Source organism: Cervus elaphus, chromosome 19 (assembly GCF_910594005.1).
Source record: "Cervus elaphus chromosome 19, mCerEla1.1, whole genome shotgun sequence".
Taxonomy (NCBI): domain Eukaryota; kingdom Metazoa; phylum Chordata; class Mammalia; order Artiodactyla; family Cervidae; genus Cervus; species Cervus elaphus.
The window spans coordinates 59,665,390-59,678,994 of record NC_057833.1 but is presented as its reverse complement, the minus strand read 5'-3'; the positions used below and the strand labels follow the sequence as shown (position 1 = coordinate 59,678,994).

Genomic DNA, 13,605 nt, shown 5'->3' with positions numbered 1-13,605 from the left:
TCAAGAAAATATTAGCAAGCCAAAATCAGCAACATAAAAAAAGATTATATACCATGATTTATTCAAGGTTGTTCAACACGTGAAAATCAATGTAATAAACTATTAGTAGAATAGAGGACAAAAAACATGATCATGTCAATCAGTACAGAAAAAATTTTTGACAAAATACAACATCCTTTCATGATTAAAAAAACAAAACAAAACAAGCTAGGGCTAGCAAGGAATTTCATCAGTTGGATAAAGTTCATAGCCACATATTTACTGGTGAGAGACTATAGTCGTTCCCCTTTAAGGTCCGGAATAAGACAAGAATGTCCCTTCTTGCCACTTCTATCCAATGTTGTATTGAAGGTTCTAGCTAGGAAAATTAGACAAGGAAAAAAAGTAAAAGACATCTACTTTAAAAATGGAGAAATAAAACTATGTCCATTGACAGATGACATGTTTTTCTATAAATAAAATCCCAAGAAAACCAATAAAAATGTGCTAGAACCAATAAATAAATTCAGCAATTGTTGGAAGAAATTAAAGGCAACTTAAGTAACAGAAAAGAATCTCATGCTTATGGATTAGATAACTTAATATTGCTAGAATGACAATACTCCACAAATTAAGCTGCAGATTTAATACAATCCCTATCAGAATCCCAACTGGCATTTTTATAGAAATTGACAGGCGGATCCTAAAATTCATATGGACATGTAAGTTACCCAGAATAGCAAAAACAGTCTTGAAAAAGAAGAACAAAGTTAGATGAATTAGTCTGTTAGGTCTGCCATGACAAAATGCCATCAACTGAACAGCTTAAACAACAGAAATTTATTTTCTTAGAGTTTTGGAACCCAAAGGCCCCCATCTTCAAATACCATTACATTGGGAGTTGGGGCTTCAACATATGGATTGTAGGTGGACACAATTCAGACTAGAGCAACCTCATTTAATTTTCTCCTTAAAATCTCTATATCCAAGTATAGCCATATTAGGGGTTAGAGTTTCAACATGTGAATTTGGGGGAATACAATTAGGTTCATAACACTAGAAGACTTATGCTTCTTGATTTCAATGTTTACTACAAACCAGTTATCAAGGCAGTATACCTGCTGGCAAAAGTCTAGACATACAGATTAGTGGCATAGAATTGAGAATCTAGAAATCTTATCAGTCATAAATTGATTTTTGACAAGGGTGCCAAAACAATTCAGTGAGGAAAGAATAGTGCTGGATTCACTAAATGGTTTGCTGTTGTAATAACTAGATATCAACATGCAAAAGAGTGAACTTTAACCCCTACGTCATACCATATACAAAAATTAACTCAAAATGGATCATAGGCTTAAATGCAGGTCTAAAAGTATAACATTATCAGAAGAAACTCTAGGTGTAAATAGTTATGACCTTTGGATTAGACAGTGGTTTCTTAGCTATGATATTGAAAGCTCAAGTGACAAGACTTCCCTGGTGGTCCAGTGGTGAAGGCTCCATGCTTCCAATGCAGCGGGCGTAGGTTTGATCCCTGGCCAGGGAGCTAATATCCCACATGCTGCACAGCCAAAAAGCTCAAGTGGCAAAAGAAAAAAAATACATAAATTCAATTTCATCAAAATTAAAAGCTTTTGTGTTTGATGGGGCCCATCATGAAAGGGAAAAGACAACTAACTCATAGATTGGGAGAAAATATGTGCAAATTATATATCTGAGGAGGTATTTGTATCCAGAATACATGAAGAACTCTTACAACTCAACAGGAAAAAGACAAATAGCCAAGTGAAAAATGGGCAAAGGTTTTGAGTAGTAATTTCTCCAAAGAACATATGCAAATGACCAAGTACATGCAAAGATGCTTAGGGTCATTAGCTATTAGAGAAACATACATCAGAACTACAATGAGTTATACCACTTCACACCCACTGGGATGGCTAAAATAAAAAGACAGACATTAACAAATGTTGAACATGTGGTTAAACTGGAGCCCTCATGCATTGCTGGTGGCATTGTAAAACTTTGAAATATTTGAAAAACAGTTTGGCAGTTCCTCAAAATGTTGAATATAGAGCTACCATATGACTCAGCAATTCCATTTCTGGGTTTATGCAAGAAAATTAAAAGTATATGGTTCACACAGAAACTTGCAATCAAATATTCATAGCATTATTCATAGTGGCCAAAAATGGAAGTATCAACAGATGAAGTATGCATAAAAATACACAAAATGTATATTCATACCATGGAATATTATTTAGCAATAAAAATGAGTGAAGTATGGATACATGGTACAACATGGTAAACCTTGAAACATTATGCTATGTGAATGAAGCCAGTCCTAAATGAACACACATTATATGATTCTATTTTAATTAAATGTCCAGAACAGGCAAATTGATAGAAGTTGAAAATAAATTTGTTGCTAGGGAGAGGGAGGAATGTTGGGTGACTGCTAATGAATTTGGATATCTTTTCAGGTTGATGAAAATATTCTAAAGTTAGTAGTGATAGTTGTACAACTCAGGATATGCTAAATACTACTGATATGTATGCTTTTAGGAAAGTGAATGTAATGGTATGTGAAGTATAGCTTAGTAGAACTGTTATTTTTTATTTTTTTTTTGACAGATATTTATTTCTCTATAGCCATTATTTTGTAATAACATTAAAAATATTTTATGTTGGAGTATATTTGATTTACAATGTTGTGTTTTGGGTATACTGCAAAGTGGTTTAATTATACATATACATATATCTTAGCTTCCCTGGTGACACAGATGGTAAAGAATCTGTCTGCAATGTGGGAGACCTGGGTTCAATCCCCGGGTTGGGAAGATCCCCTGGAGAAGGGCATGGCAACCTACTCCAGTCTTCCGGCCCGAAGAATCCCCATTGTCAGAGGTGCCTGGCGGGCTACAGTCCATGGGGTCGCAAAGAGTTGGACATGACTGAGTGACTACAGTGCAGCACATGGATATATTTGTTCTTTTTCAACTTCTTTTCCATATAGGTTATTGCAGAGTATTGAGTAGTGTGCTATATATAGCATGTCTTTGTTGATTATCTATTTTATATATAGTTATATCTGTTAATCCCAAATTTCTAATTTATCCCCCCTGCGCCACCTTTCCCCTTTGTTAAACATGTTTGTTTTCTAAATCTCTGTGTCTGTTTCTGTTTTGTAAGTTCATTTGTATCATTTCCCTAGATTCCACATATAAGTGATATCATGTGATATTTGTCTTTGACTTCACTTAGTGTGATAATCTTTAGGTCCATCCATGTTGCTGCAAATGGCATTATTTCATTCTTTTTTATGCCTGAGTAACATTCCATTATATGTATGTACCACATCTTCTTTATCCATTCATCTGTTGATGGACATTTAGGTTGCTTCCATATTTTAGCTATTGTAAGTAGTACTGCAGTGAACATTGGGGTGCATGTATATTTTCGAATTATGATTTTCTCTGGATATATGCCCAGGAGTGGAATTGCTGGATCATATGGTAGCTCTATTTTTAGTTTTTTTAAGGAAGCTCCATACTGTATGCTTTTAGAAAAGTGAATTTTATGATATGTAAATTATAGCTCAGTAAAGCTGTTATTTAAAAAAAATATGGCTTGAAGGAAGAGTAGAGATTTCCAGATTATAAGAAAGGCTCCTTCTTTGCAGCAGGAGTTTAAACACCACTGTCAGAAACCTTACCTCCTTTCCTTACCACCACCCAGCTAAGCCCCTCACTAGAGTGCTCTTAGGATTGAATAGCTTCTAAATTTTCAGGCAGCTGCTGAGGTCTGGGTATTTCAAACAGTGCTCTGCTTGAATGCTCTCTCTTTCCCTCAATGCTGGGGGACTCAAAGTGACCTGGAAATCAGGAGATGGAGAGAGAGGAGAGAGGTGGGTAAGGGTGGGGGTGGGGGATCTTGTGAAGCCCAGCCCCTCCTCCCTCCTTAAGTGAAAAGACAAGGTGGGCAGGGCAGCCTCAAGGCCAACCTCCTCCTACCTCCTTAAGTCTATTGTCGTTTGGGTATCCAGTCTCCCCAGAGCCCCATGCCCGTGCTTCTACATGGGAGATGCTTAAGGTGGTGGGCCCAAGGATGCTGGGTCCAGTAGTGCATGGCAACCACTTGGGGAGAGGACCAAGCAAATGCAGTAAGCCCTAAGCACCGGCAACTCCACTCTGCCCTCTTCCAGGTCATGATGCTGGAAGGCCCCACCTCACCTCCTGGGCTGCTCTTACTGGCAGGGGCTGAAAACTCCAGGATTGCCCTAGGGACATATTGTGCTTAATCCTGCCCTCCAAATACCAAGTGTTTTCCAAGTGCATTCCCTCATTCTAACAAGGAGCCTGAGACTGCTACTGCAGTTTGTGTTTGTTTTACCCTGGATCTGAGCATCCTCTCCAAATCACTTTTTTTTTTTTTTTCTTAATGTCTTTTTTTTTTTTTTTTCATTTCTTTTATTAGTTGGAGGCTAATTACTTCACAACATTGCAGTGGGTTTTGTCATACATTGACATGAATCAGCCATGGAGTTACATGTATTCCCCATGCCTATCCCCCCTCCCACCTCCCTCTCCACCCGATTCCTCTGGGTCTTCCCAGTGCACCAGGCTCGAGCACTTGTCTCATGCATCCCACCTGGGCTGGTGATCTGTTTCACTATAGATAATATACATGCTGTTCTCTCGAAACATCCCACCCTCACCTTCTCCCATAGAGTCCAGAAGTCTGTTCTGTACATCTGTGTCTCTTTTTCTGTTTTGCATATAGGGTTATCATTACCATCTTTCTAAATTCCATATATATGTGTTAGTATGCTGTAATGTTCTTTATCTTTCTGTCTTACTTCACTCTGTATAATAGGCTCCAGTTTCATCCATCTCATTAGAACTGATTCAAATGAATTCTTTTTAACGGCTGAGTAATATTCCATGGTGTATATGTACCACAGCTTCCTTATCCATTCATCTGCTGATGGGCATCTAGGTTGCTTCCATGTCCTGGCTATTATAAACTATAAGTAAGGTGAAAAGACAGCCCTCAGATTGGGAGAAAATAATAGCAAATGAAGCAACAGACAAAGGATTAATCTCCAAATCACTTTTGCACTTATCACATGCAAGTGAGTTGGGATCAGTTCAGTTCAGTTCAATTCAGTAGCTCAGTTGTGTCTGACTCTTTGCGACCTCATGAATCGCAGCATGCCAGGCCTCCCTGTCCATCACCAACTGCCGGAGTTTACTCAAACTCATGCCCATCGAGTCGGTGATGGCATCCAGCCATCTCATCCTCTGTCGTCCCCTTCTCCTCCTGCCCCCAATCCCTCCCAGCATCAGGGTCTTTTCCAATGAATCAACTCTTTGCATGAGGTGGCCGAAGTACTGGAGTTTCAGCTTCAGCATCAGTCCTTCCAATGAACACCCAGGACTGATCTCCTTTAGGATGGACTGGTTTGATCTCCTTGCAGTCCAAGGGACTCTCAAGAGTCTTCTCCAACACCACAGTTCAAAAACATCAATTCTTCGGTGCTCAGCTTTCTTCACAGTCCAACTCTCACATCCATACATGACCACTGGAAAAACCATAGCCTTGACCAGATGGACCTTTGTTGGCAAAGTAATGTCTCTGCTTTTTAATATGCTATCTAGGTTGGTCATAACTTTCCTTCCAAGAAGTACATGTCTTTTAATTTCATGGCTGCAGTCACCATCTGCAGTGATTTTGAGCCCCCAAAAATAAAGTCTGACACTGTTTCCACTGTCTCCCTATCTATTTGCCATGAAGTGATGGGACCAGATGCCATGATCTTAGTTTTCTGAATGTTGAGTTTTAACCCAACTTTTTCACTCTCCTCTTTCACTTTCATCAAGAGGCTTTTTATTTCCTCTTCACTCGCTGCCATAAGGGTGGTGTCATCTGCATATCTGAGGTTATTGATATTTCTCCCAGCAATCTTGATTCCAGCTTGTGCTTCTTCCAGCCCAGCGTTTCTCATGATGTACTCTGCATAGAAGTTGAATAAGCAGGGTGACAATATACAGCCTTGATGTACTCCTTTTCCTGTTTGGAACCAGTCTGTTGTTCCATGTCCAGTTCTAACTGTTGCTTCCTGACCTGCATACAGGTTTCTCAAGAGGCAGGTCAGGTGATCTGGTATTCCCATCTCTTTCAGAATTTTCCACAGTTTATTGTGATCCACACAGTCGAAGGCTTTGGTATAGTCAGTAAAGCAGAAATAGATGTTTTTCTGGAACTCTCTTGCTTTTCCGATGATCCAGCAGATATTGGCAATTTGATCTCTGGTTCCTCTGCCTTTTCTAAAACCAGCTTGAACATCTGGAAGTTCTTGGTTCACATATTGCTGAAGCCTGGCTTGGAGAATTTTGAGCATTACTTTACTAGCATGTAAGATGAGTGAATTGTGCGGTAGTTTGAACATTCTTTGGGATTGCCTTTCTTAGGGACTGGAATGAAAACTGACCTTTTCCAGTCCTGTGGCCACTGCTGAGTTTTCCAAATTTGCTGGCATATTGAGTGCAGCACTTTCACAGCATCATTTTTCAGGATTTGAAATAGCTCAACTGGAATTCCATCACATCCACTAGCTTTGTTCATAGTGATGCTTCCTAAGGCCCACTTGGGTTCACATTCCAGGATGTCTGGCTCTAGGTGAGTGATCACACCATTGTGATTATCTGGGTCGTGAAGATCTTTTTTGTACAGTTCTTCTGTGTATTCTTGCCACCTCTTCTTAATATCTTCTGCTTCTGTTAGGTCCATACCATTTCTGTCCTTTATTGTGCCTATCTTTGCATGAAATGTTCCCTTGGTATCTCTAATTTTCTTGAAGAGATCTCTAGTCTTTCCCATTCTGTTGTTTTCCTCTGTTTCTTTGCATTGATCGCTGAGGAAGGCTTTCTTATCTCTCCTGGCTATTCTTTGGAACTCTGCATTCAAATGGGAATATCTTTCCTTTTCTCCTTTGCTTTTTGCTTCTCTTCTTTTCACAGCTATTTGTAAGGCCTTCTCAGACAGCCATTTTGCTTTTTTGCATTTCTTTTCCATGGGGATGGTCTTGATCCCTGTCTCCTGTACAATGTCACGAACCGCCGTCCATAGTTCATCAGGCTTTCTATCAGATCTCGTCCCTTAAATCTATTTCTCACTTCCACTGTGTAATCATAAGGGATTTGATTTAGGTCATACCTGAATGGTCTAGTGGTTTTCCCTACTTTCTTCAGTTTAAGTCTGAATTTGGCAATAAGGAGTTCATGATCTGAGCCACAGTCAGCTCCTGGTCTTGTTTTTGCTAACTGTATGCATCCTCACAAAAACAAATACCTCCAGGCTTACAGAAGAGCTAGGAGAAACTGAGATCTGAAATTTAATGGTCAAAGGAAAGAAAAAAGCTCTTTAAAGTGGGTGAAAGAGAGGGACTTGCAGAATACTTCTGAGGCCGTCATAGCCAAGTAACATTTTGTCTATAGATTGCGAATAAAAGCTAACCCTTTTTGAAAACTTCCTGATGTCTCCTGTGTTTTTGATGTAAGAGGATTATCACCATCTTTACTGTGGTTATATCTTTCAAATCTTTGCATTGCTTGGTTATCTTTAACATTGAACATGCAACTCTATTTCAAGTGGACAGTATACTCTCGTTTAAAATGATTTTTTTTTTTTGGCTATACCACATGGCTTGTGGGATCTTAGTTCCCCAACCAGAAATTGAACTCGTACCCTCAGCAGTGAAAGCACAGAGTCCTAACCACTAGACTACCAGGAAATATCCCTGTACTCTCATTTTAATAAAGAGAATGGTTACTGTTTCTTTTCTATACTATGACAAAAATCAATGTTTATGCATGTATGTTAAATGCATGCAAACTTAATGAAAGTTGAAGGTGAGATCTCAGTTTTAAAACTGTCCTAATTGGATTTTAAATGCTGTAGAATTCACCAAGAGAAGGAATTTGAGAAGAGAATCAACAGCAGAGCTACTCTTCCTGTACTCTCTTAGTGATCTTTGAAGAAGAGTCCTTTTTAACATATTAATATCTGTAACAATAATGGTAACTCCCACTTAGGAAGTATTAGGTGCCAGGCATAGGGCTAGGTGCTTGATGTAGTCTTAGTGTTGTCCATAATTTTGTGAGCCATAATTATCTTCTAGTTTTTCAAAGTGATAAGCCACATTGGTTAGATTCATTGATCTTTTGTAATCCTATATTTAAAAAGAGAAGGTAAAAACCCAAATCCACAAATTATACAGCCTAACTACAAAATTCTAGAAAAAACAGAAGTAATTTGAAAGCAAATTTTGTGTATATTCAAACTGCTTTTAGATAGTTAAAGTTCAGAATATTGTAATCATATTTATTTGTAATTCAGGAATTTGAGAGTGAAATAAGTGTTATTTTTGCTTACTTTTGCCTAAGAAAGCCTTAAAGCATATTAATCTAGATAAAAGATTACTCCATTAGGATCGATTAAAGCAACAGGATGATTTTCTCTTTGTGTGTGTATGTTATGTATGTGTATATTTAATTTCTCCAGTAAGATAAATCTACAAGAGGGGAAAAAAGCCTGAGGAAGATATGATGCCTTTGAGAACGAATGTTTTTAAAAGTACATTTTTTCCCCATTCATACACTTCCTCTGATGCTTTCCTTCAGAAAGGGCAGTTTATTTCAGATATTTGACTTAGTTTACTTACTGTAAGTCTCCAGTGTTTAGACGTGTGTCTAAAGTGTCACCACGTCATTCATGCTGTAGTTGATAGCGCTTCAGCTTAGTTCACAGCCTTTGAATTTAACACCTTCTTGAAGACAGCACATTGAGTGGTTGGAATTTGTGGGGCCAGAGACAGTGACAGCTCTCTTCTGGGATACAATTAGTGTTTTCTGTATTTTTTAAAGAACCTCAGCCTTTCTCCCACTCTGATGCTGCTGCTAAGTCACTTCAGTTGTGTCTGACTCTGTGAGACCCCATAGACGGCAGCCCACCAGGCTCCCTGTCCCTGGGATTCTCAAAGCAAGAACACTGGAGTGGGTTGCCATTTCCTTCTCCAATGTGTAAAAGGGAAAAGTGAAAGTGAAGTCGCTCAGTCATGTCCAACTTGTAGTGACCCGATGGACTGCAGCCAACCAGGCTCCTCTGTCCATGGGATTTTCCAGGCAAGAGTACTGGAGTGGGGTGCCATTGCATTCCCCCACTCTAGTCCTCCACTATTTGGTTGAGGTTAAGCTGCTCCCCCTTCCATGTTTTGTGTTAGAGCCAGACCATCAAATCTAAAATTTTATGATCTGGCCTCAATCCACCACAACATCATTACTATTTTTATGTTTCTAGTGATATTATCATATTGTTAGATTTAGGATTACTGATACTATTAATATAGGCAGGATGTGTACAGAAATCAAACTGTTCTTTTTGCACTGTTTTTCCTCTGAGAGACATAACAGTGATGTCTCTTGCCAGTGCATGGGGCTATTGGGAAACTCACTCTCCATGGAAATTTAAGAGTGCATACTGAGATTGAGGTTATTGGTTATCAATAACCTCAGATATAGAGATGATACCAGACTTACGGCAGGAAACGAAGAAGAACTAAAGAGCCTCTTGATGAAAGTGAAAGAGGAGAGTGAAAAAGTTGGCTTAAAACTCAACATTCAGAAAACTAAGATCATGGTATCTGGTCCCATCACTTCATGGCAAATAGATGGGGAAACAATAGAAACAGTGAGAGACTTCATTTTCTTGGGCTTCAAAATCACTACAGATGGTGACTGCAGCCATGAAATTAAAAGACACTTGCTCCTTGGAAGAAAACCTAGACAGCCCAACCTAGACAGCATATTAAAAAGCAGAGACATTACTTTGCCAACAAAGGTCCATCTATTCAAAGCTTTGGGTTTTCCAATAGTTATGTATAGATGTGAGAGTTGCACTATAAGGAAAACTGACACCGAGGAATTGATGCTTTTGAACTGTGGTGTTGGCAAAGACTCTTGAGAGTCCCTTGGATTGCAAGGAGATCAAACCAGTCCATCCTAAGGAAATCAGTCCTGAATATTCATTGAAGGACTGATGCTGAAGCTGAAACTCCAACACTTTGGCCACCTGATGCGAAGAACTGACTCACTGGAAAAGATCCTGTTGCCGGGAAAGATTGAAGGCAGGAGGAGAAGGGGACAATAGAGGATGAGTTGGTTGGATGGCAACACTGACTCTATGGACATGAGTTTGAGTAAGCTCTGGGAGTTGGTGATGGACAGGGAAGCCGGGTGTGCTGTAGTCCATGGGGTCACAAAGAGTCGGACATGACTGAGTGACTGAACTGAACGGAACTAAGACTGAGTGTTTAAATCCAGGGCCTAATAGAGCAGAAATCTGCACTCATTTTAAATTCTAAGACTTGAAGAGACAGAATGGCTTTCAGGCTTATTCCCAAAGGCCAAAAGGAGGAGGAGCCATATGTCAGAATTAGGGATGAAGTGATGAGGATAGGTTTTCAATGTATGTGGACCCACCCTCTCCCAATTTTGATACAAGTCACTCCAACTTCTATTTTGGGAATCTGTAATTGAAGGATGACGGTTGGGGGAAAAGTTGATTGAGGGCTTCCCTGAAGGTTCAGTGGTAAAGAATCCGTCTGCCAATGCAGGAGACATGAGTTTGATCTCTGATCTGGGAAGTTCTCACATGCTGCAGAGTATCTAAGACTGTGTGCCACAACTATTGAGCCTATTGGTCTAGAGACTGGGAGCCACAACTACTGAGCCCAGATGCCGCAATTACTGAAGCTCGCACACCCTAGAGCCTCTGCTCCACAACAAGAGAAGCCACAATTAGAAGCCTGTGGACTGCACCAAGAGCAGCCCCTGCTTGCAGCAACTAAAGAAAGCCTGAGCAGCAGTGAAGACCTAGCACAGCCAAAGATGAAAAAATTATTAAAAACAAACAAACAAAAAAACAGTTGATTACTTATGTTAGTATCTATAAAGGAAAAATATGTTGATCTGAAGGGGACTTGGCCAGACTTAGGCCAAGGACTTAGAACTTAGGCCAGAAAAGCGAAGTCATAGAGGTAGACTTTGACCACTGGAGGAGCGAGACAGAGGTGACTCATCAGGCTTCACCAGCATCACAGGTAATTTTTCCCTTAAAAATCGGCTGCCTTTGTCCTGACTTCATGCTTGTCATGCAGATTTCTGATTACTAATCTGACTTCCAAGGTAATCAGACACCTGGATGGTAAGGATGAACGCCTTCTGAAGTCTAGAAAAGACTGTTCCCCTTCTGAGCATTAGTATAATTTACTATGGAGCGTGTGTGTGCAGCTTGTGAGTGTGGGTGGTTTGAGTCAGATGCTCTGAGTGCAGAGCACTCAGGAAGTCAACAGTGCTGAGGCCATTCCCCAAATAGTGGTTAACTGAGCAAGTCAGTGTCATCTTTGAGAAGAGTGCCATCCAGCTTCCTCTTGCAGACTCTTCAGCCTTATCAAACCTCTTATTCCTCCTTATGCCCCTCTCCAGTGATTCTTTCTTTTGAAATTACTTGAAAATCTAGAAGTTTTCCAGTAGTGTTAGAAATCTGATAAGAGCAGTATTCAAACCTACCAGGAAAAAAATAAATGTAAATTGCTAAGTATTTTAGTCACATAGTCTATATAGTATCCTGGCAGTGTAGAATTATTTGTCTATTGTTCCCTCTTTTTTGCCTTTCTGGTTGGCAGAGCTCCTCCATCTATTTTTCCTTGGTCAGTGAAGTATACCTCCTCCTGACCAGTCACCCAAGCCAGAAACCTGGTACATCCTTGTTTTCTTACCTCTTCTTTGCCAATGTGTCATGTCAGTCATCAAGAGCCTCATCATTTCTAGCTTGAACCATTACAGTAGTCTCCTAAATATCTCTTTAAACACTCTAATCTGTCCTTCAGGTTGTTACCAAAGAAGTTGTCATTTTAAAAGTATATCTTTTAAAAACACACATCTGAAGTTGTTGCTTTTCTATGTGTAAACTAGTCAGTGGCCTTTTGTGTTTAACATGGAATGTAGGCTCTTCATACCTGGCTGCTTCCCCCTCCCCTAGAGACTCTTTCCTTCTTCCTCTCTGTGTTACCCTCTCCCTGCCCTCTCCAGTTATGGTCAGCTGGCTTGCCAGATTGCCTCACTCCTCTGCACACTTGAATGTGACATACATAAGCTTGTCTTACTTGATATTTCAGCAGCATTTCACATCATGGTGCACTCCCTCTGTTTTGAAATACCCTTTTCCCTTGATTTCCGTGTCATTCTTTCTGAACTTTTTTCTGCCTCTCTTGTATTTTTATACTTTTTTCTGGGTACTCCTCTTCCACTCAGCCTTTGTATGTCAGACTTTCTTCAGGTCCAGGCTTAGGTTCTGTTTTCCCTCTTACACCTGCTGTGCTCTGCTCTGTATCCAGTCATTTACTATAAGGGATTTTTATACTTGGCAAAAGTATATAAAGATCATTTACAGTACAGTTAATGTATGTTTTTCTCATAGCTCTTTGGTTACCATGGTAGAGTAAAGATACTTATCTGGATTTAGGTCAATGAGAACTGCCATAATATGTCAAGAGCACTGGTTTTAGGGGAGTGGAAGCCCACCCCATAATGAGTTCTCTTCAGTTTGAGCAAATAGTATCTTCCAGTGTCACTTTGGTCCCTTATTCTGCTGTTGTATAAAATGATTAGATTTTAGCAACCCTACCTCACCACCAAGAGGTTAATCCTTGCAGTTCATCAAGTAGCCTTTGACTTGTCACACTCTTTACTAAACTAGCTGAAACAGCTAGGTAGAAATTAGGGCAAGATTTGATCTTTCATTTAGATGAAAATTTTTCTTCTGGGTAATAAATTAGAACTGGTAGTTGAGACTCGGCCTAGTGTTTACTATAGTTGAGGTCCCTGCCAGGAAATTATTGTGAATAAGGTTAAAAATATTTCTAAAGGAAAGAATTATTGAGTAATCAAGATGTAAATGTCTGAGTGATGAAAATGTGCTGACTGCTTCTTGGAATGGCTCCACCTGAAAAGCTTGTTCCTGACATTCCATTTATAATACTCAAGAAATGAAATCCTTGATAGTTGTAAAGGGTTAATGCAGGGGTCTCATGGGGATGTGACTTAGCAGTGAAGAAGTGGTATATGAAGAAGTGATGACATTGCCAGGATTGAACAGGAGGCATCAGCATGGAGAAGAAAATTTAACCCTTAGTATATCGAATATTTAACTTTAACAAAAATGTTAAGATACTATTACAATAGGCATTTTACATAATAGAGCATAAGCAAGATGTTTTCCTTTGCATTTTATTGTTTCTAATCGATGTGTAGAACAGAAGAAATTGGGAACTGTCCCTTTAATAAAACCTTGTTTGCCTACCCTCTTCTAGTAGGAGTGGCTTAGGAACCTGTAGAGTGAGGTATGACTTCCAATTCTGCATTCTGACTGGTAGCCTAGAAAAGAGTGCTGGTGCTACAAACCAGGAAGTGACAAATAATGTGCTTTAAATTATAGTAGAGCTTGTCTTTTATAAGGAAAATTCACAACAAAACTAGAGGATTAAAGCAGTGATTTTACATAGTTGTC

The 13,605-nt window shown here is 39.5% G+C and overlaps 1 protein-coding gene across 1 annotated transcript in view; it reads left to right on the top strand.

Moving 5' to 3' along the window:
- Window positions 1-13,605, top strand: part of GRAMD1C (GRAM domain containing 1C) — a 111,217-nt gene that overhangs the window by 56,752 nt on the left and 40,860 nt on the right.